The following is a 20,470-nucleotide window of genomic DNA, read 5'->3' as shown; positions in this document are numbered from 1 at the left end:
CCCTCTCCGCCCACATCACAACCATCCGGTCATCTGTTACGTGACGTCACATTGACGGCACTCTTCATTCGACGCGTGGACGTGTTGCGGTTGCCTTGGCAATGCCTGCACAAAGACAAGCCCCTGCAAACAAACATACGGCGACAGCTGCCGTCGGGGTGACTCATCTGTCTAACATAAACCATCTCGGCTTGTGCCGTTACAAAACTTCCTGTCGGCGGCCTACTACTGCAGCGCAACAGACAACCGGACGTTTACTTCTTCCGCCTTCTCTATCAAGCGGCAATATTTATTCGAACCGAAGCCATTCCAGAAAACACAACAAAACGATTTCAATGTGGCGTTATAACTCGATGATTTGAACTCGTTGACAGGACAACTTTGAAGAAATTCCTTCCGTTTTGTGTCATTGAAATCAAAGTCACCCGCATCGTAACGCTACGGAAGATGAGAAGGCCAAGAACGTTAACCGGAACGTTAAACACCTGCCGCAGTTCGGCTTTAGACAGCCGGTGTTTTTTCTTGTACTCAAGCAGGTAAAAGAGCATGTGCAGCTTAACTTGGCTGGTTAAGTGGAGCCACCTGTCGCTAAAGCCAATCTGTGGATATGTTTTCACCTTCTGGACCTGATTTTCCCATCTGTGTTTTTATGCAAGGTTCCCTTGGGGTAATGCAGGGGTCTTCAACCGTGGTCCTTGGTGTCCGGTGTGCCGCATACATTCTATGTCTCCCTGCTGCAACACACCCAAATAAAGTGTATGGGATCATTATCCAGCTGCTGCAGACGAGGCTGGTGATCTGGACGATCATCATGCAGGACACTGGGCCCGGAAGACCAGAGGGGTATTCCAGAAAGCGAAATGAGGGAAACTCTGAGTTATCTGTTCCCGAAAGAGAGGTAATTTAAACTCTGGGTCAGTTATTGCGATAACTTACCCTGTGAACATAACCTGCTTGCTGGCAGGTTTACTACAAAAGACCCAGAGTTTCAACCTGTCTCCTACCACACAAAGAAAATGGTTAATCATGGATTGGCCGTTCATTCAAAATCCGATCAACATCGAAGCCGTAATAATTCTAAATGCTTTATGTCGTAAAAGACTCTTTCGACCCAGATTAGACGTTTTATCATATCTAAAAGAATATCTTTTTGAATGCTACCGCTTTTCTTTGAACAGTATAATTTATCTCAACAACCTTCTCTGGCCATGGGATGCCTGATGGTGTAGTGGTACACTCGCCTGTCTTGTGTGCAGGCACTATGAGTTCTGACATCACATCTCACATCAGAGCAAACTTTATGTATAGTACTACGTTTTTTGCAAATGGCATTTTCTTTATATCAGGGATACAGAGCATTACCTTTTTTCTGTTGGCTGAGCAGAACTCAATGTTTGTTTTAAAATAGTATTTTAATGAGTGTTGCTGTAGAACAGAGTCACATTTTAAATGACTACAACATAAATGCATTTGTGTCAAGTGTTAATCCACGAAGTGTAGAATTAACTGAGAGGATGTTAGAAAACATTTTGTTTGGGGTTTAAATGATTTGAAGTAGCCACTGAATTAATATTTTAGTTTAAATTTATATTGACTTTGTTTAATAGCGTAAGTCCATTTAGAATAATTAAATTAAAATCCCCCTCCGTGAGTCGTCACCTTACCGTGGTGGAGGGGTTTGCGTGTCCCAATGATCCTAGGAGCCATGTTGTCTGGGGCTTCATGCCCCTGGTAGGGTCACCCATGGCAAAAGGGTCCTAGGTGAGGGGCCAGACAAAGCACGGCTCAAAAAGCCCCTTAAGAAGAAAAACATATGTGGACTTAGATTTCCCTCGCCCGGATGCGGGTCACCGGGGCCCCCCTCTGGAGCCAGGCCTGGAGGTGGTGCTCGAAGGCGAGCGTCTCGTGGCCGGGCGTTTGCCCATGGGGCCCGGCCGGGCACAACCCGAAAAGGAAACGTGGGTCCCCCTTTCCATGGGCTCACCACCTGTGGGAGGGGCCAAAGGGGTCGGGTGCATTGTGAGCTGGGCGGCGGCCAAAGGCAAGGGACCATGGCGGTCCGATCCCTGGCTGCAGAAGCTGGCTCTTGGGACATGGAATGTCACCTCTCTGGTTGGATAGGAGCCCGAACTGGTGTGTGAGGCAGAAAAGTTCTGTTAGAGTTTCGCTCATTCCAACTTATTTTGCAAGAACCACACGGAAGACAAGTAAGTCCTTTTAGACACTTGCAAGCGACGATCGAATGGAGGTCTGACTCTCGGCTCCTGCAAGAGCAGAGAAAGCCCTTGACCTCTAGTCAAAACATAGCAAGGGGTGTTTTACGACTTTGTGTAGGATGGGACAAGCTAGGTTATTTATCACAGGTTGCATTCCAACATAATCATACGATAAAGATAACCTGGAAAACCCTGACAAGTTCCGACTAGATATAGTTGGACTTGCCTCCACACACAGTTTGGGTTCCGGTACTAGCCCTCTCGAGAGGGGTTGGACTCTCTTCCACTCTGGAGTTGCCCACGGTGAGAGGCATCAAGCAGGTGTGGGTATACTTATTGCCCCCCAGCTGGGCGCCTGTACATTGGTGTTCACCCCGGTGAATGAGAGGGTAGCCTCCCTCCGCCTTCGGGTGGGGGGACGGGACCTGACTGTTGTTTTTGACGATGCACCAAACAGCAGCTCAGAGTACCCACCCTTCTTGGGGTCCCTGGAGGAAGTGCTGGAGAACGCTCCTTCTGGGAACTCCATGGTTCTACTGGGTGACTTCAGTGCTCACGTGGGCAATGACAGTGAGACCTGGAAGGGCGTGATTGGGAGGAACGCCCCCCCTGCCCCAATCTGAACCTGAGGGGTGTTCTATTATTGGACTTCTGTGCTCGACACGGATTTTCTATAATGAACACCATGTTCAAGCATAAGGGTGTCCATGTGTGCACTTGTTACCAGGACACCCTAGGCCGCAGTTCGATGATCGACTTTGTAGTCGTGTCGTCGGATTTGCTGCCGCATGTTTTGGACACTCGGGCGAAGAGAGGGGCGGAGCTGTCGACTGATCACCACCTGGTTGTGGGTTGGCTCCGATGGTGGGGGAAGATGCCGGTCCAACCTGGCAGACCCAACCGCTCTGTGAGGGTCTGCTGGGAACGTCTGGCAGAAACTCCTGTCAGGAAGAGCTTCAGAGCTTTTCCCATGTCCCGGGGGAGGCGGGGGACATTGAGTCTGAGTGGACCATGTTCCGCGCCTCCATTGTTGAGGCGGCCGACCGGAGCTGTGGCCGTAAGGTCGTTGGTGCCTGTCGTGGCATCAATCCCCGAACCCGCTGGTGGACACCGGCGGTAAGGGATGCCGTCAAGATGAAGAAGGACTCCTATCGGGCCGTTTTGGCCTTCGGGACTCCGGAGGCAGCTGACAGGTACCGGATGGCCAAGCGGAACACGGCTCCGGCGGTTGGTGAGGCAAAAACCCGGGCGTAGGAGGAGTTTGGTGAAGCCATGGAGAATGACTTCCAGACGGCTTCGAAGAAATTCTGGTCCATCATCCGGCGTCTCAGGAGGGGGAAGCAGTGCAACGTCAACACTGTTTACAGTGGGGATGGCGTGCTGCTGACCTCGACTCAGGACGTGAGTCGGTGTGGAGAATACTTCGAAGACCTCAATTCCACCTACACGCCTTCCATTGAGGAAGCAGTGCCTGGAGACTCTGAGGCGGACTCTCCAATCTCTGGGGTCGAAGTCACTGAGGTAGTTAAAAAACTCCTCGGTGGCAAGGCCCTGGGGGTGGATGAGATCCGCCCGGAGTTCTTAAAGGCTCTGGATGTTGTGGGGCTGTCATGGCTGACACGCCTCTACAACATTGCGTGTACATCGGGGACAGTGCCTCTGGATTGGCAGACTGCGGTGGTGGTTCCCCTCTTTAAAAAGGGGGACTGGAGGGGGTGTTCCAATTACAGGGGAATCACACTCCTCAGCCTCCCTGGTAAGATCTATTCAGGGGTGCTGGAGAGGAGGGTCCGTCCGGAGGTCGAACCTCGGATTCAGGAGGAGCAGTGTAGCTTTCGTCCTGGCCGTGGAACAGTGGACCAGCTCTACACCCTCGGCAGGATCCTCGAGGGTGGATGGGAGTTCGCCCAACCAGTCCACATGTGTTTTGTGGACTTGGAGAAGGCGTTCGACCGTGTCCCTCGGGAGGTTCTGTGGAGGGTGCTTCGGGAGTACGGGGTGCCGAGCCAACTGATAAGGGCGGTTCGGTCCCTGTATCACCGATGCCAGAGTCTGGTCCGCATTTCCGGCAGTAAGTCGAATTCGTTCCCAGTGAGGGTTGGACTCCGCCAAGGCGGCCCTTTGTCACCGATTCTGTTCATAATTTTTATGGACAGAATTTCTAGGCGCAGCCGAGGCATTGAGGGGGTCTGGTTTGGGGACCTCAGCATCGCGTCTCTGCTTTTTGCAGATGACGTGGTGCTGTTGGCTTCTTTAGGCCGTGATCTCCAGCTCTCACTGGAGCGGTTCGCAGCCGAGTGTGAAGCGGTCGGGATAAGGGTCAGCACCTCCAAATCCGAGTCCATGGTCCTCGGTCGGAAAAGGGTGGAATGCCCTCTCCGGATCAGGGATGAGATCTTGCCCCAAGTGGAGGAGTTCAAGTATCTTGGAGTCTTGTTCACGAGTGAGGGGAGGATGGAGCGCGAGATCGACAGGCGGATCGGTGCAGCGTCGGCAGTAATGCAGAATCTACGGTCCGTCGTGGTGAAAAGAGAGCTGAGCCAAAAGGCAAAGCTCTCAATTTACCGGTCGATTTACACTCCTACCCTCACTTATGGTCACGAGCTATGGGACGTGACCGAAAGAACGAGATCCCGGATACAAGCGGCCGAAATTAGTTTAGGATGTCCGGGCTCTCGCTTAGAGATAGGGTGAGAAGCTCGGTCATCCGGGAGAGACTCGGAGTAGAGTCGCTACTCCTCCACGTTAAGAGGAGCCAGATGAGGTGGCTCAGGCATCTCATCAGGATGCCTCCTGGACACCTCCCCGGGGAGGTGTTCCGGGCATGTCCCACCGGTAGGAGACCCCGGGGACGACCCAGGACGCGCTGGAGAGACTATGTCTCTCAGCTGGCCTGGGAACGCCTTGGGATCCCCCGGGATGAGCTGGATGAAGTGGCTGGGGAGAGGGAAGTCTGGGAGTCCCTCCCAAAGCTGCTGCCCCCGCGACCCGACCCCGGATAAGCGGAAGAAGGATGGATGGATGGATGGATGGATGGATGGATGGATGGATGGATGGATGGATGGATGGATGGATGGAAGGATGGATGGATGGATGGATGGATGGATGGATGGATGGATGGATGGATGGATGGATAAATTAAAATCAAAGTGAGGTGCAATCACAGCCTAGCAAAACATGCCTTACCTTTTTGACGAATGTTTTTCTGTATCATTTTGAGCTGCATCCAAGTCGTTTTTTCTCCTGTTGAATTGCACCTAAATGAAAATCAGATTGCATTCCTACCTAAATTCATAACTATAGGCTATGCTACAATCTTATGGTTAGATGTTACATCAATGAAATAGTACATTAAAACTTGCGCATCGGGCAGCAATTTCCTCCCATGACGTCTCGCTCTCCTTCGCTGCTGCAGCCGTATTAGATTTGCGGCGAAAAATACATTCGGACTCGCCATAGTCTAGCAAAAGGACCTCCAATTACTTTCATCATCATCATCATCATCATCATCGGTTTAAAGTCCATAACTTTCTTCACCCAGTCGTTCTCGTCCTCCCTCACTACATGTCCGTACCATCGCAGTCTGCCTCTCCTCACCACATCCACTATGGCCTCCACTCCCATCTTCTTTCTCAGCTCTGCACTGGTTTTTTTCTCCCTCATTGACACACCACACATCCATCTGATCATCCTCATTTCTGCTCTGTTTAGTTTTTCTTCGTGTTCTGTTTTCAGGGCCCATGCCTCACTTCCGTACGTCATACTACTTCTGACGCAGGCTGAGTACACTTGGCCTCTCATCTTCAGGGATGGGGCCTTAGATGTTAAGAAGGGCATGAGTTCCCTGAATTTCTTCCACCTGCCTCTCACCCTTGTGGTCACTGCTAGGTCCACCCCCCCATCAGCGTTAAGCATGCCTCCAAGGTAGCAGAAGCTGTCCACCACCTCGTACATCTCCCCATCTGCTATGAGCCCCTCTTGCTCAGCTGGGTCTGCTTGGGCGACTTCTCCCCTGCACCGCTTGCATTTGAAGGTCTCACTTGCAGCTAGTAGGCTGCCTTTTACTCCGCTGCATCCCCGGTGTACCCATCTCTGACAACCCTTGCACCGGATAGAGTTAGCTTGCACCCCCTTCCCACAAACTCCACATGGCCATGCTCCTGACTGTGGTACCACTCCCAGGCCAGCACCACCGACCATGACCTTTGATTTTGCCGCATTCACCTTCATTCCTTTCACTTCCAGGCAGGTCTTCCAGGCTGCTAGCTTCCTAGCTAGGTCTTCTCGACTGTGAGCCATCAATACCAGGTCATCCGCTTAGAGCAGCTCCCATGGTAGTCCACCCCTCACTTCCCTCGATACCACATCCATCACGCTAGCAAACAATAATGGGCTGAGCACCGATCCATGGTGCACCCCTACCCTTACTTCAAACCCATTACTGTCGCCAACTCCTGTTCTAACAGCTGTGCATGGTCTGCAGTAGAGAGTCATCACAGCCTTAACCAGTCCCTCTTCCACGCCCGACTTCCTTAGGGCCCATCTCACCACCTCCCTTGGCACCCTGTCGAATGCTTTTTCCAGGTCAACAAAAGCGAAGTACAACCTCTTCCTCTTCTCCTGGTGTTTCTCCTGCATCTGTCGGATGACAAAAATTGCATCTGTTGTACCTTTACCAGGCATGAAGCCATACTGCATCTTGTCCACCTCTACCCATGACCTCACCCTCCTTTCCAACACCCTCTCTAACAACTTCATTCCATGCTCCAGCAGCTTTATGGCCCTGTATGACCCGCATGCAAGTGGGTCCCCCTTCCCTTTGAATAGCGGCACCAGGACGCTTCTTGTCCAGTCCTCCGGAATGTGCCCCTCAGAGATGACACTGTTACACAGGTCAGTCATCCACTGCACACCGACGTCTCCCGCTGCCTTTATCATCTCTGCCACCACTCCAGATGGTCCAGCTCCCTTTCCATCCTTCATGGCCTTTATGGCTTTCCCCACTTCTGTTCGCGTGATCTGGCCACATTCACCCTCCACTTCGTCGCATCCCACCTCTCCATCCCAGTCATTCTCCACATTCAGCAGCTTCTCCATGTACCTTCGCCATACTTCCTTCACTCCTCTGTTGTCTGTCACGATGTTGCCATCCTCATCCTTTACACAGTTTGCACCGGTCACATCACGCCTCTCCTTAACCATTTGCTTTGCTATCTTGAAGAAGCTCTTTCGTCCTCTCTCACTCTCCAGTTCACTTGCAAATTCTTTCCTCTTGGTCTCTTGGGCCTCCCACACTGCTGTCCGTGACGCCCTCCTTGCTTCTACATACCGCGCTCGGTCTGCCTCCCTTTTAGATTTCTTCCATGCTTTATGGCACCTCCTCTTCTCATTCACCGCTCTTTCGACGCTGTCATTCCACCACCATGTCTCTCTTTGTCTTGCTTTAACCTTTGACCATCCGCACACCTTCTCTGTAGCTTCAAGCAGAGCCTTCTTCATTGCCTGCCACTTGCCATCCACACCACCCGACTCCATCATCTCCTCCACTTCTTCTGCTATATGCTCAATCTTCTCCCTGCGCTATCTTGCTTCCACACCTTCAACTTGGGAGGATGCTTCTTAGCCCCCACCTTCTTAATTCGCAGAGTTAGGTCTCCGATGATGAGGTGATGCTGAGACACACACTCTTCTCCGGGGATTGCCTTGGCATCCCTGACCAGGATGCGGTCCTCATTTCTGACCATGATGTAATCTATTGTGCTCTTGTAGCCAATTCCTTTGTGGTAAAATAAGGTTATCTGTTTTTCCTCTGTTGTCATGGTGACTCGTGGTATCGGGACTCCATAGATGATGGCTAGTGGTTGTGCACGTGCATAATTCAGAGTCTCCCATCTCAAAGTAAGTCAACTCAGAGTTCAGGGATAGACTCAGAGTATGCCCTGCGAGCCATAGACGTCTATTAGATGTCTGGTCTATGGATAGACCTAATTTAGACGTCTAAAAATGGTCTATGTATAGACCTAAAATAGACGTTTAAATTAAAAACATCAAATATGATCATATTTCAAAATTTTAAAGTCTTAACCAGCTGTAAGTTGTATAAATAATGTACAGAAGTTATATAAAGTTGCTTTGTTTTTAACAACCATATTGATCCGTACATGTGAAGTGGTTATTTGTGTAACCTGAAATAGATATCAATTTTAGGTTATTCTATAGACCTAAAATAGACGTCTAAATTAGGTCTATGTGTAGACCTAAAATAGACATTTAAATTAGGTCTCTATATAGACCTAGAATAGACAACACATTTAAATCTATTAAATATGAAATATTAAGCCATAAAGCAGCTGTAGGTTGTATAAATAATGAACAGAGGTGTCATTGCTTTGTTTAAACGACCATTGATGCGGTTGAAGTGTGGTTATTTCTGTAACCTGATTGACGTCTATATTAGCTCTACACATAGACCTAAAATATACGACAAAATTAAATCCATCAAATATGAAATATTAAACCCAAAACCATTCTGTAAGTCTGGGGTGTCCAAACCTTTTGCAAGGAGGGCCAGATTTAATAGTGAAGGGGCCCAGGGGCCAATAGTTTTTTCAGACATTTTTTAATTACATAATATTGATGCAAATACACACTGTTATAAAACAATTTTCATTGTCAAAATTGTCTTTATTTTTCAAATGAACAAATAACCAAATATAAGCCACTCAGGCAGCTGTGAACAACTCTAAAAACACAAATTCTGCCTTCATTCATATTGTTGTGTATTTTTTTTTAGGTCTCATGCAATGTATATTTCATTTCTAAGCTTAGAGGTGACTAGCTCACATGCGCATGGGATTTTATGGGGCCTGGGCCAGGAAGGCAGACTTCCTGGTACCAGGATACAGGAATCGGCCATTTGGTTAGAATCAACAAGGCAGGCTGGGGGGTCAGAGGACATCCAGCAGCCCTCGTGTGCGTGCGCCCGAGTAAGGGGGGGCGCGGGGTATAAGATCCAAGGCGGGAGAAGACAGGGGCTCTTCTTTTTTGGCTAGAGAGAGACACTTTAATTCTGACATCAGTTGAATAAAATCTTTCCCCAATCAGCGGTGTGTCATTGAAGTTTTCCTTCCCTGAGCCAGCCACCTATCCACCATTTGATCTTGGAGACCAACAGAACATCAAAGAGAATTCACCACAATATCTCAAGTCAGATAACATTGAACAAACTGTATGAAATACCTTAAATTTACATGAGTTCAAAATTGTTTTTGCCTCATGAACATTTTAAACAGGAGTTATAAGCAGGGCTGTGGACTTGGTCGGATTTTTGCACCGAATCCGGCCTCTTGACCACCGAGTCCGAGTCCGGCTGTCCATTTTTTCAGTTAACTCATGTGACTGCTTAGTCTTCAAGGCTAATTTAGATCAAAATCTACCAGAACGAACGCAACTGCTTTCACACTGGCTGGTTCGGCTTATATAGGATCCCTTGCTGAGAGCGCGGACGTAAAAGTGAGGCGACGTTCCAATCGGACGTCGGATCGATAACATTTGCCCTGCCCTACCGGAGTTGTGCTAGTTCATAACGTAGATCATGGCGTAGTCATAAATGTACGGTTGACAATTTAACCGATAGAAGTGGATACATTGGAACATAACCTACACTCTTATATATTATTTGACATGGTATTAAATGCGTGGCTTTACAAAAATAGTCATTGAAGCCCACCTTTAGCCCTGAGTGCCATTGGCATGAGGCAAAACGCTTGAAAACACACACTCTCGCCCAATTAAATAACCATTCTGAAACACAGGACATGTAAGATAATATTTTTTAATCATTAATTACACCATTATAGCTCAGACATTTATCTAAACACAAATAATTAGTGACGACCCCACAACTATCGAAACACATCAATGATATAAGCTGGGTGACATAATCGTCCTTGACATTGGTACATAATGTAAACATTAGCCTAAGTGCAACTCAACGTGGCCACATTGATCGTAAGCAGGGCTGTGGACAGTATTCCTACGCGCATTCTCAGCAGCATGATGAAAATAAAATTGAACGTATTTTTTTTATTGTTGGACTCGGTGGACTCGGTCAAAATAAGTACCGAGTCCGGCAAAAATGACCGAGTCCGAGTCCCCGAGTCCGAGTCCACAGCCCTGGTTATAAGTAATGTAAAGTTGTCTGTTATTATTAAAATTTAAAACAAGTGAATTTTGCTCATCATTTACAATATCTTTGAGAAAGTAATAGCTTCTGTCACGTCTACAGGTTCATAACAGCAACAGTATTAACATGGCCTCTTCGTAGCTTACTTTACTTTTGACTCAGCCCTGCGTGAAGAATCACTGTTGTGAGGCCAGTTCAGCTTGGAGCTGCTTCACTTTATCAACACGGTCACTCCCTGTTATCTTGTTGTACGTGTTAGCATGTTTAGTCTGGTAGTGTCAGGTTAAAATCCTTAAACAAGGCAACCGCCTCTTTACAAATTAGACAAACACCATTGCCTTGATTTTCAGTGAAGAAGTATTGTAATTCCCATCTCTCTTGAAAGCGACGGCCCTCAATGTCAACTTTCCTTGTTTTCGTTGCAGTCGCCATGGCAGAAATGAGCGGAGAGGGGTTCGCTGCACGGATGCAGACTGATATTATTAAAGTGGTGCTGCCACCTTTTGATGTAGGAGGAATTACAATTTCAAGTTTCACGATTTTTTATTCATTCAGTTTGACAGTGCAGGCGGGCCATAAATAATACATTATAAGACCAAAGCAGCAGGCGGTATCAAATCTGACCATAGGCCGGATTTGGCCCGCGGGCCGGACTTTGCTGTAAATTGTATACAGAATGTACAGAAGTTGTGATGGTTTGTTTTAAACAACCATTAATCCGTGTGAAGTGTGGTTATTTCTGTAGTTTGAGGCCAATATTAAATCAGTCTGTCTGTCCATCCACCCATCCATCCATCCATCCATCCATCCATCCATCCATCCATCCATCCATCCATCCATCCATCCATCCATCCATCCATCCATATTATTTTCTATACCACTTGTCCCCACCATCAAATATGAAATATTAAACCCTAAACCAGCTATAAGTTGTATAAATAATGTACAGAAGTTGTATTGCTTTTTTTTTAAACAACCTATGATCTGTGTGAAGTGTGGTTATTTCTGTAACCTGATATAGAAGTCTATATTAGGTTATTCCATAGACCTTATATAGACTTCAAGGACAGCAAGGACGCACGTAGCCTTTGGCGGGGCATTCAGACCATCATGGACTACAAGCCCGTGCCGAGGAGCTGTGAGGGCGACGTCCGTCTGCTGAACGATCTGAACCGCTTCTTTGCTCGCTTCGACGCCCAGAACAGCACTCGCCTGCTGAAGAACACTCACCCCCCCCCCCCCCCCCCCCCCCCACACGAGCAGCCCCTGCGCCTCTCTGCCGACGGTGTGAGGAGGGCGCTTGCCGCTATTGACACCCGTAAGGCGGCGGGCCCTGACAACATCCCGGGTCGAGCGCTGAAGGACTGCGCTGGGGAGCTGTCGGGTGTATTCACGGACATCTTTAACGTTTCCCTGCAGCAGGCCATCGTCCCCTCGTGTTTCAAGGCTGCCACCATCGTTCCTGGGCCGAAGAAACCTGCACCGTCCTGCTTCAATGACTACCGCCCCGTGGCACTGACGCCCATCATCATGAAGTGGTTTGAGCGGCTTGTCATGGAGCACATCAAATCCGTTCTCCCCCCCACCATTGACCCTTTCCAGTTCGCGTATCGTGCCAAGCGGTCCTCTGAGGATGCCATCTGCTCTGCCCTCCACTCGGCCCTCACCCACCTGGAGAGAAAGGACTCATATGTGAGGTTGCTGTTTGTGGACTTCAGCTCTGCCTTCAACACCATTGTGCCGCAGCGACTCATCTGCAAACTCGACGAGCTGGGCCTCAGTACCTCCCTCTGCAACTGGCTACTGGACTTCCTCTGTCAGAGGCCTCAGGTGGTGCGTGTTGGCGACAAAATCTCCGCCAGCATCACGCTGAGCACGGGGGCCCCCCAGGGCTGCGTGCTCAGTCCATTGCTCTTCACCCTGCTAACGCATGATTGCACTGCGACCTACAGCGACAACCGCATAGTGAAGTTTGCTGACGACACGACTCTGGTGGGTCTCATCACGAAGGGCGACGAGACTCGGTACAGGTCGGAAGTTGACCTTCTGACCACGTGGTGCAGGGACAACAACCTCCTGCTGAACGTCAACAAGACCAAGGAAATCGTTGTTGACTTCCGGAAGGGTCACACAAAACACCTGCCGCTGATCATCGACGGTGCTGTGGTGGAGAGGGTGAGCTGCACCAAGTTCCTGGGGGTGCACATCAGTGAGGACATCTCCTGGTCCGCAAACACCTCGTCACTGGCAAAGAAAGCTCAGCGCCGCCTGTACTTCCTGCGGAAGCTCAGGCGTGCATGTGCTCCTCAGGCAGTCCTGTCTACATTCTACCGTGGCACCGTTGAGAGCGTCCTCACCAGTTGCATTGCTGTCTGGGGTGGTAACTGCACTGAACAGAACTTGAAGGCCCTGCAGCGCATAGTGAATACGGCTGGTAAGATTATTGGTGCTTCGCTCCCCTCCCTGAAGGACATTTACACCTCCCATCTCGCCCGCAAGGCAACCTCGATTGCGAGAGATGTGAGTCACCCGGCTCACTCTTTGTTTGACCTTCTGCCCTCTGGGAAGAGGTACAGGAGCCTGCGCTCCCGCACCAACAGCTTCTTTCTCCAGGCTGTTAGGACCCTGAACTCGCTACCCCCTTCTGCGTATCGTGCGGCACTGTTGCGCTATTTTCTGGAATGTCTGCTGTACGCTCACTTGCTCCTTTTTTTGCTCCTCTTATTTATTTATTTATTTGTTGTGTTATTTATTCATTATATATTCAGCACGCTGTTATACTTGTTTACTTGTTTGTCTGTTGTGGGCCATGTCTTGTCACCGTGGGATAGGGGGGAACGAAATTTCGGTTTCTTTGTGTGTCTTTGGCATGTGGAGAAATTGACAATAAAGCTGACTTTGACTTTGACTTTGACTTTAGATGCCAAAATTAAATCCATCAAATATGAAATATTGAACCCTAAACCAGCAGTAATTTGTACGAACAATGTTGTATTGCTTCGTTCGAAACGCTAGGGGCAGACGCGTGCATAAATTGTGCGCCACCGTAAAAAAAAAATCAAGAAGGAGAAGTAGAAGAAGTAGCAATAAAATGAACGCAGCAAGTAAACTGCTCAGTCGACGCATGTTGCTTCTATAAGACCAAATTTTAAAAAAAAAGACTCTAGAAGGCTGCTATGAGGTGAGTCTTTGAGGTTTTTCAGTAAGAGCTGTGTTTTTGTCCTGCAAAGTTTGTCCATTTCATTATCAATGGATTTCAAGCTTGGACTTAAGTTGTAGCTTGCCTGTTAGCTAGTACTTTGTTTTCCCATAATTCGCTATGTGACTAGTTGTTTTAGTTTTAATAATTTGGAAGAGAACTTCTGACACAAACGTTAATGGTCGCTAAATGTTAATGGTAGTGGGTTTTTTAAGTAAATAAAATCGCAAGTGAATAAAATCATTTTGAAAGTTTATAACTGTATGAGTAACCTACATTTAAAAAGCAAATGTTATTTTTGACAAGAGGTTATGCCGTATGCATTTACAATTCATATGCGAATTCAAAACTAATGTAAATAATGGCGTTCCTTTTGCAGATGTCAGCTGGTCACTTTCAAAATTCGCCATGGTTATTATAAAGGAAAAAAACAAGATCAAACAGTAAATATAGATCACAAATTTAAGATTTTCTGATGGCATGGCAAAGCTGTATTTTCCCTTTTTACCCATGTTGCGATTTGTGACTCCAGTTTTAGCTCAAGAAGTGGCGTGTGAAAAGGTAGGTTTTTATCTTCTGATGTCATTAAAATGTGCACCTAACTTTGTTTTGCGCTCAAGAGGGCTCGGAACTCTAAGGCAAATCACTTCAAAAGTTAAAATTGTGTTGTGTCATGTGATTAACAGCAGTTAATGGGTGAATTGTCAAATCAGAGATGTTCTTTTTCCCTTGTTATTCAGACTCCAAGCCTGGAAAAAAGAGAAGCATCGGTATTTAAAACTGACCGGACTCCACAAGGTACAGATTGATTTTTCACTTAGTCTTGATTGTAGAAGTAATCACAACTGCCTTGAGTTATCTTTGGAAATTGATCTGTTATTGGTGGTTTGAATATACTTCTGTATGCTGAGCTACTGTCGAGGATATGCAGAAAGTGTATGTCGTAATTGCAATCTTCGATATGGAACTTGCATTTATGACATGTCATTGCCTTGACTTTCACACTCCGGAAACCGGGGTGGATGTCAAAGTGCAAAATAAAACCCAGGTTTACCCTGTACATTTTCATCATTTGGATAACAACTTGTAGAACAAGCAGTTTTATCAGTGCTATTTTAAAATAACGTGATTGGATATGTACAACAGCCAAATTAAATTGCACCACATTCAAAGGAACAGACAGAATGCCATTATTATTTTTTTTCAAACAGGGCAAAGTTTATTATTGGAGAATGGTTCATTGAATCTTACCGCTAACATTTGCTTCATTCTTCAACAGCTAGGAAGTGAGTGTGAAATGCCCATGGCAGGGAAAAGTAAGAGTTTTTTTTGTAGGCATTAGTCATTTAAAAAGAGGTCATAGCTGTAGTAATTTAAGTGAGTATTTTATTTATATTTCTCTTTATTCTCAGAGTTTCTGAAGGTCATCGTGGAGCCCCTTCTGGCAATTCCTGGGCTGAGGAGCCTCAACTCTCGTTCATAATGTGACGCGGAGAGAAGACGGGGACCATGACTGATTTGGAGACCTTTGAGATTATGTCAAAGGAAATAAATGACAAACAGGATGCAAGACTGAATGACAGAATGATTAAGCTTGGAATTGGTTAGTCAAAATTTTGGATGCTGTACCTGCGCTGGAGCTGCAGCCATTGTGCCGTCGTGAGGCTGGTCGAGTCTAAGGCTAAGCTGACCCCTCTGGACCACAAGGGTGACGCTGTGAAGGCAGAGATGTACGGAGCAGTCTTTGCAGCCCGGCTAAAGAACTACTTTCAGAAACACTGCTGAATCGATGTGAGGAAATGGTATCATCTTGTCGACAGTCAGACCATCTTGGGAGCAATACAGTGTGAACGTTATGGCTACCAGACCTTCTTTGCTAACAGAGTTGGCAAGATCCAGAGTAGCACCAACATTCAAGATTGTTGGTGGATACCAGGACCGGCAAAAATTGCAGATATCATCACCAGAGGGGCCAATCCTGATGACCTTACTGAGGAATCCGAGTGGCAGTCGGGACCACAGTTCCTTCAGCTTCCTGAGAGTGAATGGCTGACAAAATCAGCTAAAGATATTGCTGCACAAGCAAGAGATGCTATCTCAAAAATACAAAAGAAGACATTTGCTGCGGTCCTTACCCGAAGTCAACAGAAAGCACAGGAGACAGACTCAAAGTCCAGAGGACCACTGGCAGAAGCAGTCCAAAGGCTATTGGACGAAAGGCGTTTCAGCAGTCTAAGGCGGCTGGTTGGGCAATAGCATGGACTTTGAGAGCAGCTAAACAGTTCCTATGTAAGTTTGGAGATAAAGAAAAGTGGGAGGCAGTGCTGTCATCTAGCATCATCATGATTAATGAAAGAGAAGCCATGTTCCATAACCTATGTTTGGCACCACAGGAGGGCGTACACTTTACAAACACTACAACTGATAGACTGGTCGTTTACAAGGATCACTCACTGATGTGTGGAGGCAGGATCCAGACCTTTAAGGAAGACCACAGAGCTGTTTCCCTCTTACCTTTCAGACCTTGGCTCTCCACACTCCTTGCCCGAGAAGTGCACAGTGAGGGTCATGATGGAGTGGCAGGAACTGTGCTGCGGATGCAAAAGAGCATGGGTCATCAGAGGGAGAATTAATGCAGATTCCAAAGGCATCGTCCGGGATGTCCACGTGAAGGTTGCTCCGGGAGGATATGTTCAACTCAAGTCTCCAAATCCGGTTTCCAAGGAGTCTAAGGAAAAGGATCGCAAGGGAACCATACTGTACAGGGACGTGCGGCACCTCGTCGTCCTCATCCCCGCAGAGAATCAGTGTGATGGACACTAGTTTGCCTGGAAAGTGCGATCTTTCCGTGGTACACCACGCAAAGATCGAGTGGGAGGTGTTGCGGCGACCTGGGAGGTGTGCACCTGTCTGTGGGTGCATGTGACCACAAGGGGTCACTGCAGGTTTATGACGTGAATGCGCAGCACGCAGTGGAGCTCCTCAGAGCGCCTCAACAGCTGAGCGCAATCTATTCTGATTGGGAGCGCGCACATACCAGGGTTCATAAGCAGCAAACAGCTCAATCCTCTTGTCCAGTGAGCGGCGGCCGGCGGCAGCAGCGGCAACAACAAATCGCACTGAGCTACACGGAGAAAGGAAAAAACTCATGGGAAGAGGAGACCAAAGGGACTACCGGTGAGCTCACAGTTCTCAACTGGACTCCTTTAGTTTAGTCTTTGACAAGCATTAAGTTGTGTACTGACTTTTGTTTGAAAGGATAACCTTATGTTCAAGACCTTTTCTTTCTTTTAGTAAAAACAACTGAACTTTATCTACATTGTTTATTTGGAAGAAAATTGTACCTTTTGTTTAAACTCATCCATTTTTTTGTATGTGTTTTAAAGGTTTTTCACCTTGTTTCGCTCATTAAAAACCCGAACAAAGAGTCTTTGGTCAAGTCCTTCCTTTAAGTGTGGAAAGCCATCCATCCATTTTCTGAACCGCTTAGTCCCCACGGGGGTCGCGGGTGTGCTGGAGCCTATCCCAGCCGTCATCGAGCAGTAGGCGGGGGACACCCCAAACCGGTTGCCAGCCAATCACAGGACACACAGAGACAACCAACCATTTGCACTCACACTCATGCCTAGGGACAATTTGGAGTCTTCAATCAGCCGACCAAGCATGATTTTGGGATGTGGGAGGAAACCTGAGTGCCCGGAGAAAACCCACGCGGTCCCGGGGCGAACATGCAAACTCCACACAGGGAGGGCTGGAGGTGGAATCGAGCCCAAGCCCTCCTGAGGCGGACGTGCTACCCACTGCCTCACCGAGCCGCCGTGTGTGGAAACCCATGACATTAAAATACACTTGCCAGTCCTCAATTCAATTTAGTCTACTCTTAATTCCACTCTTCTGAGACACTGTTCATAATTCCTTGTAGACAGATTGCAAAGCAGTCTTGTGTTGGGAGCAGTGTTCCCTCCAAGCTGCGCAGCCCCGCAATTGCGCACTGCTCGCGAAGTCTCTGCCCACAAGAAACTCCATGCTGCACACAAAATAAAATTCAGCATACACCGATTGGTTAATATCTAATGTTAGACGTAATCTAATTAAGTGGACGAATGATTTTCTTTGTGCGTTTTTATAGTGTAAATCAGTGATTGACAGGTGTCCAGCCAATGATATATGGTTCAAGTCAAGTCAAGTTTATTTGTATAGCCCTAAATCACAAACAGTCTCAAAGGGCTTCACATAGCCAAAATTGACAATTATTCTCAAAGCATCCCCTGATCTTAAGCTTCCAAAAGGGCAAGGAAAAACTAAAAAAAACCCTGCCAGGGGAAAATGAGAAACCTTGAGAAGGGACCACAGATGGAAGGATCCCCCTTTCAGGATCACCAGGTTGTAATGGATGCAGAGAGGGCACAAGTAATACATAATATGAAAATCAATGAAAAAAATGGATGTCGGAGGTGCCCGCGACTGTCCTGGCAGTGTCTTCAAGGGGGTTGAGCTGCAGTTTCTTCATCTTGAATTGGTCCCCGAGAATCCAGCTAGCCGCTATCAGCTTTTGAGCCACCTAACCAGAGAGAACAAAACAAACTCCGGCCAAATCAGCCACTACAAGTTAGTTAAAGGCCATCTCATAGAAATGTGTCTTTAAACGTGTCTTAAATGTTTCTACTGAGGTAGTAGTTCTAATATCCATTGGTAGGGCATTCCAAAGCTCTGGAGCCCGAATAGAGAATGCTCTAGACCCTGCAGACATTTTCTTGGCCCTCGGTGTAACTAAAAGACTAGCGTTATGCGAACGAAGGTTACGAGACGGAACATAAGGAACGACTAGGTCGACGAGATATGAAGGCGCTAAGCCATGCAGTGATTTATAGGTTAGTAGAAGAACCTTGAAGTCACATCTTAAATGGACTGGGAGCCAATGTAATTTGGCTAATATTGGGGTAATGTGATCAAATTTTCTTGACCGTGAGAGCAGCCTCGCAGCGGCATTTTGCACTAACTGTAGACTTTTGATACTGGACTTATGAAGACCAGAGAATAATACATTCCAGTAGTCCAGGCGCGACGTGACGAACGCATGTATAATAGTTTCCGCATCCCCGGTCGAGAGGATAGGACGAATCGTAGGAATATTACGAAGGTGAAAAAACGCAATCCTGGTTATATTCTTAATGTGTTTTTGAAAGGAGAGCGTTTGGTCAAATATTACCCCTATCATGGCGAAACGAACGAGCAGCGACACATCCACTCAGCCAAAATAAATAAGAGATGCGGCTGTTCTTTTAAGGTGGAATGGCTGTCTGAGTGTGTGCAAATAAAAGAACAAACGGTGAAAATGGGTGTGATTTTCTCTTTTTTTGAGTGAGAATGGTCTACTATGTAAAACATGCAGTAAAGTCAAAGTGGCGGGCTAGTTTACGGAGGGAAAAATACGGACTGAATCAAAGTTTGGCTACCTCAACCGTCACCTTCAGCAGAAATGTCATTTGAAAGCTGTTGGAAATGTACAAAGACTCAAGATGGGACAGGGGATCGGTACATAATTGCGGGAGAGCGCAAAAGACCGACAGAAAAGGAACGAGCTGTCACACAAAACAAAATCCGACCCCGAGTAAGTTCTCATTGACAATATTTTATTCGTTCGTTCGTTTACTTATTTATTTATTTATTTATTTATGTATTTAATCTGGTGTTGCACACAGTGGTCCAGTGTGCACAGGGAGCTTGTGTGTTTGCACAGACACTTGAAAAATTAGAGGGAACATTGGTTGGGAGGGGCTGATTTGGAGACCTGGATGTTTCCAAGACCATAGACAGGTATGATTAGTTTGACATCTGTACCGTAGATTACAAAAAGACAACAGTGAAGGCTTACGATGTGGTGGCTGCTCTTAATGTTGACATTTTATTTCTGTTGTAGACTCTACACAGGTAATGAACCACAACGTTCAATATGCGTGCTCGTGTGACTTGTGCAGAGGGCCCTCAGGAAGAGTGCTCTGATAGCGCTGGTAAATAAAATAAAAAAACTAGTCTGCTCGTTCCTGTGCGATTTCATGTTCGAAATGTGCGACTGAGATACATCAAGGAAGAATTATTTTACAGATGGTCGTTTTTTTTTCATGGCTTTAAAATTAAAACAGGCTCCGGCTTTGAGTAGCAAAGGGGGCTATCAAAACCCCACAAGAGAGTGATGTTTATTTTGTTTCCCCCTTGTGTTTCGCCGAGTTGGTTGTTTTGTTTATTTGATATGTCCTACATAAAATTTGTGATGGTTGGATAATGTTTGAATTTTTTTCAAAATTTAGGTTCAATTACCGTTTTGGTTAATTTTAACATCAAAAGGTGTATTTACGTCTGCAGCTAATAGTATGAGCGTTACTAAAACCTATTTTTATATTTAAAATTTTTTTTTAGATTTTCACACCCTGGACCATCACTAATCAAATGCATTTTCACAACATCCTGGATCTACACAAAGGTAAGGATCACAGGTTAAATGTATTGAAGAGAACTTCCATGTTGAATAGACGTCGAGATATTCAAATGATCACTAGCTATTAGCGCGATTAGCGCTAATCGCGCTAATAGCTATTAGCCATCATTTGAACGTGTACGCAATAAACGTCTTAAAAACTTTCACATATAGATGTCAAATAGACGTCTAATAGACGTCTATCCCGTAGAGGTCTAAAAAACTCACATATAGACGTCTAATAGATGTCTATCCCGTAGGGAGGGGAATAAAAATTGTAACAGGAACTCTATAAAAATGTCAACCCGTGAGAATTTGTGCCCCCCTCCCATTTTGAGAACGGTGAGTCCTGGACATTGACTGGCTTCCTTTCTGTCTTCCTGGGGGTCTGTTCA

General features: G+C 46.8%; 1 protein-coding gene across 1 annotated transcript in view; it reads right to left on the bottom strand.

Moving 5' to 3' along the window:
- Positions 1-17,766: 17,766 nt before the first annotated feature.
- npr1b (natriuretic peptide receptor 1b) overlaps positions 17,767-20,470 on the bottom strand; it is a 28,873-nt gene continuing 26,169 nt past the window's right edge. The window contains exon 23 of the transcript XR_015860890.1: positions 17,767-18,161. The gene's annotated coding sequence lies outside the window, so the exon portion shown is untranslated. The remainder of the gene's footprint in view (positions 18,162-20,470) is intronic.

This window comes from Syngnathus floridae, chromosome 10 (assembly GCF_059516105.1).
Source record: "Syngnathus floridae isolate MCC-2025c chromosome 10, RoL_Sflo_1.0, whole genome shotgun sequence".
In the NCBI taxonomy this organism is placed as follows: domain Eukaryota; kingdom Metazoa; phylum Chordata; class Actinopteri; order Syngnathiformes; family Syngnathidae; genus Syngnathus; species Syngnathus floridae.
The sequence above is the reverse complement of the archived record's forward strand: the minus strand, read 5'-3'. Positions and strand labels throughout refer to the sequence as shown.